The 4,435-nt window shown below is 34.1% G+C and overlaps 1 long non-coding RNA gene across 1 annotated transcript; it reads right to left on the reverse strand.

The window, feature by feature from the left end:
- Positions 1-329: 329 nt before the first annotated feature.
- On the reverse strand, positions 330-3,797 carry LOC107835444 (uncharacterized). Its single transcript, XR_001661257.1, has 3 exons — positions 3,614-3,797; positions 3,475-3,541; positions 330-872 (listed from the first exon to the last, which is right to left on the reverse strand). It is a non-coding gene; the product is annotated as an uncharacterized LOC107835444 (long non-coding RNA).
- Between the last annotated feature and the right edge of the window lie 638 nt (positions 3,798-4,435).

Raw genomic sequence — 4,435 nt, forward strand, 5'->3', positions numbered from 1 at the left:
ATGAAGACATGCTACGTTGTGGAGGATGATGATAAGGACCAGGCACCAGAGAAAAAAGTCCCTGTTTGACCAAAGAGAAAGAAGCAGATGTAATATTCCCCAAGAAATTTAGGTAAGTCATTTTTGTGTTACTATTTTCTCCAGATGAAAGGGGGGTGGGCGGGGACAGGTAATTAGGGTAGGGAAAGCAGGAATCAATATCCACCAGAGTTAATAAGTTATGTTTTAGACAACAAATTTTTGTCAAATGTAAAACTGGTGATTAATCTATTTATTTATTCATAAACTTCTTGCAAACATACCAGAGTATCTGATTGGAAATGCTTTCAAATGTTCATTAAGTGAATAGATACTCATGTGCCTAAAACTATGCATTAAATGATGCAATCTGAATAATAACAGTGGTAGTCTGTATGAACTTCTGCCAAACAAATATTTGATCAGAATAATTTTGTTCAGCTATAGTCATTATGCTACTTGTGTTAGGAAATAATTGTATTGCACTTTATAACAACCAGTCATGTTAACTTGTCTGCCAGTCTACCATTCTGACAGTGTGCAGGAAGGGACATTTTTGGAATGGTACTTAAATAAATGCTGAATTAAGATCACGTTGTTTTTTGTTTATTTGTTTTTATTCAATTTTTAGGTGACCACAATGAATTGAGTCATCACCCACTAAGAGAATGTCCAGAAGAGATTCACCAATTTAGAATTCATGAAAAGGCTTTCACCATGATTAACACTGACCACAACTATTGCAAGAACAGCTACAATTTTTGAGCATTTCTGGACACCTTAATGGTGTCCAGAGCTGCTTCCAGGAAATGAAGACAAGAAGATCTCCCTGTTTTCAGAGTGTTACAGGAAAGCTATAACAAAGGAGATGGATGACACAATCAAAGCAAAAAAAAAAAAAAATGTTAGGACTGTTGAAAGAACCCATTTTCTTAAGTTAAAGAATAAGTAATTCTGTTTAATTTTTCAATCAGTATTTCAGAGTTACAATATACTGACCAGATGTTATACCTTCTGTTTGAAGAATAATTAATCTTTTCTTTTATTCCAATGTACAAAGGGTTTGTTCTTCAGCTATGATGGTAGTTGTAAGTAGTTCAGTGTGTTCCTCTTCACTTGAGGTAAGACTTAATATTAATGATTCTGTTAGCATAACATGTGACACTGTAATAACACTGAATGACATCTTCATAACTGTTGCTACATTTTTCAATTTACTTAATGACACTTTAATAACACTTAATGACATCTTCATAACTGGTGTTACTTGTTCCACTTCATGTAAAAGGAATTATTAATGACTCTTATTAAATCATTTGACAGTGTAGTAAAGCTTAATGCATCTTTATTGTTGGTCCTACTTGTTTTGCTTAATTTCAGGTAGGGTAAATATTAATTAATGTTTTGTTAAAGATTTTAACAGTGTAATAACACTTAAGGACATTTTTGTCTAGGTTCATGACAAGTTGTCATATCAGACATTTTGAATAATGTCATGATTTACCGAATGACACTTTATGACAACAGTCATAAATATTCATGAAGACGTACTGATGTTTATGACAGGCGTTATGTCATGTTTATGACAGTGTCATGACAGTCTTATTGTCATGACACTAGACTGTCATGACACTTTATTTGACCCTGTCAAATAAAGTGTTACCATGCTTCCTGTTTCTATAACTTGATTGTATTTTTAACCATTTGCAAAAACATGCTCCACAGCAGAAGAAAGTTTAATGACTTCTGGGTCAAGGGCTTGATATGTTTGACCAAATTGTACCAAAAATATTTCACAAGGATGACCTAAGGAAGTCATGCCAATTTTTTATCTTTTATTTCAGTGCATCTGAGGCACAATTGGTGACAGGTTGTAAAAGTGGGATGATTTTATTTTCATATTAAAATTTTCAAAAGTGTATAAGTTAGTATCAAAATCACTAAAGCAGCAGCGTCCAAAAATGCTAGGGTGCAGTGTTCACTGATGCAAGGCCCTTTAAAGTAGAAACAGACAAATTAAAATCTCCTGAAAATGGAAAATATACAGCGCAAAGCAAATTGTTTATCTTTTATCAGCCATGTTTTTACTTTAAACTCAATATTAAATAGGACCACAAACATTCATACTTATTCATTTTTTTGTGGATTTTTTTTGGTATGTCTTTTCCGCAATAAGAAACAATACTCTGGCTTACTCTTGCTTCATTTTTCCAAGACTAATAAATGGATGCATCTAACTCAAAAAATTTTGGATATTTTATGCCTTTTTCTTTTAAACTGAACAAACCTCCAACACCCTTTTTCAGTTTCAAATCTACAATGATTTACAGATGCCTTTTCTACAGAAATCTAACTACTTTGATTGTTTCAGTGTAACATTGTATGTTTATTGTTGAGGAGGTAGAAATGAAAACAGTAAGTCTTTGCAATAATGCTAAAAAAAAGAATAAGAATACAAAATGTTGTGAATCCCTAAGTAGTTTCAACTAGACATTTTGGGCTCCTATGGCAAAACATTTGGACATCCTTACTGTAAAGGTAAGAGAGGACTTTCTGTGAGAAGTTTGTTTGTTTGCTCTTCAGTTTTAATCTGGGTGGAATTCGAGCTTGCACTCAAAATGCATCTTATCGGCTATGTTTTCAGCCCATTCCTTCTCTCCCAAGTTCATAAAGCAAAAAACTCAAAACACTATGCTATGCTCAAATACTCCAAATACCTGGTGCACTCTCCTAGAGTACAACATTTATTATGACTGGGAAAGTTTAATGTCCTGAAGAGGACCATAACCTGATCCCAGCAAATCACTTTCTCATTTAACTGTTAATTGTTTTTAGGCATTGTAGAAAACACAGACATTATATATGGCCGATAGTTGGATACAGATATTTAGAGATGTATAAACTATTTTACATGTATTGGAGATGTACCTCAACACCTCCAGAAACCTTTCCATACACATACACAGTAAAACAATTCTGTCAGGAATTATCTGGCATTAAAACTAATATTGGGAATAATATTTCAATCATGTCTGCTTATGCAATAGTTCATTGTGAATCATATTTAAATTTTACAGCAGTTATTTCATAAGCACAAAATAACGTATATTATTTATTCAAATATTGACACCACTTTTACAATATTTTGTAACATTTTGATAGATTACTGTCTCATTTCCAATCAAAAACAAATTTCTACTTTGGATGAAATTAGCAATATGAATAATTTTGGACTTAACTGTCTTCCATTTCAACAGAAAAACATGTATGTTTATGGAGAAATGTACAATTGCTGTATAAAAAGTGCAAAAAACTAGCTTCATAACTGTGATCACTTAAGCAGCTTTTAAAATGGCAGCTTTTGTTTAAAAGCAGTTTGCCAGATTGTTACATGTTGACTTGGCAGAATGTGCCCTCTCCATGTTGCTCCAGATCTATCAGATTATGAAAACTCACCATTTTCTCCAAATATAGCCATGCTCCAAAGTTACAATATCAAAGGTAACACCATCACAATACAGACCTGGGTAGAAATGATAAAAAATAAATCAGAAAATTATCCAAAGGTATTAAGGTACAGTATTATTTTTTGTACCTCAGTTGTTGTTCCATTTCCATTTTATAAACACACCAAAATGATGCTGCATTTCATCTGTCAATAGAGTGCTGGTATGCGTGTTAGGCTGCTCATATGTCTGCTCTGAAACTTGTACATTTGGAGGTGTGTACCAAATACTGAGAAGGTGCCTGAATGATTGGATCCTGGTGGCTGTTTCTAAACTGAAATGTCATGCTCAACAAGTCTGGATTCTGCTGATAAAGAATGGGACATGTCTGGCATGAACATACACACGCACACACCCAGGCGCACCCACACACGCACGCACACACACACACACATGTTTGTGTTGCTATCTTTGTGGGGACTTTCCATTGACTTCCATTCATTTCTACAGCCTAAACCTTACCTTTACCCTTTACCTAACCCTAACCCTAACCAAAACTCAATTCAAACCTTAGCCCTAAATCTGACCCCTGACCCAAAAACAGGGTTTCCCCTCGTGTGGACCAGGTATATGTCAGGAAAATTGTCCCCACAAGGTATTACAAACAAACGCGCACGCGCACACACACACACACACACACACACATATATGTATGTTCGAATGTGTTACCAAATAAAGTGTTAGCAAAATGTGAATATATTGAAAGCACAATGTAATTTGTTTCACCTGGAAAGTGTGTTATAATCCTTCTGTGTTCTGGTAGCCTTGATGTGTTTGCAATACTGTAGTGTGTGAAGCATATAATGTACAAAGTGGCAAAGCAGAATAATAAGACATTAAGTAACTAAAAAGTGTACTTCATTAGCAATTATAAGAAACCAAAAGTGTAATTGTAGCATACTGTAATCACA

Source organism: Poecilia formosa, unplaced genomic scaffold (assembly GCF_000485575.1).
Source record: "Poecilia formosa unplaced genomic scaffold, Poecilia_formosa-5.1.2 Scaffold2541, whole genome shotgun sequence".
NCBI lineage: Eukaryota > Metazoa > Chordata > Actinopteri > Cyprinodontiformes > Poeciliidae > Poecilia > Poecilia formosa.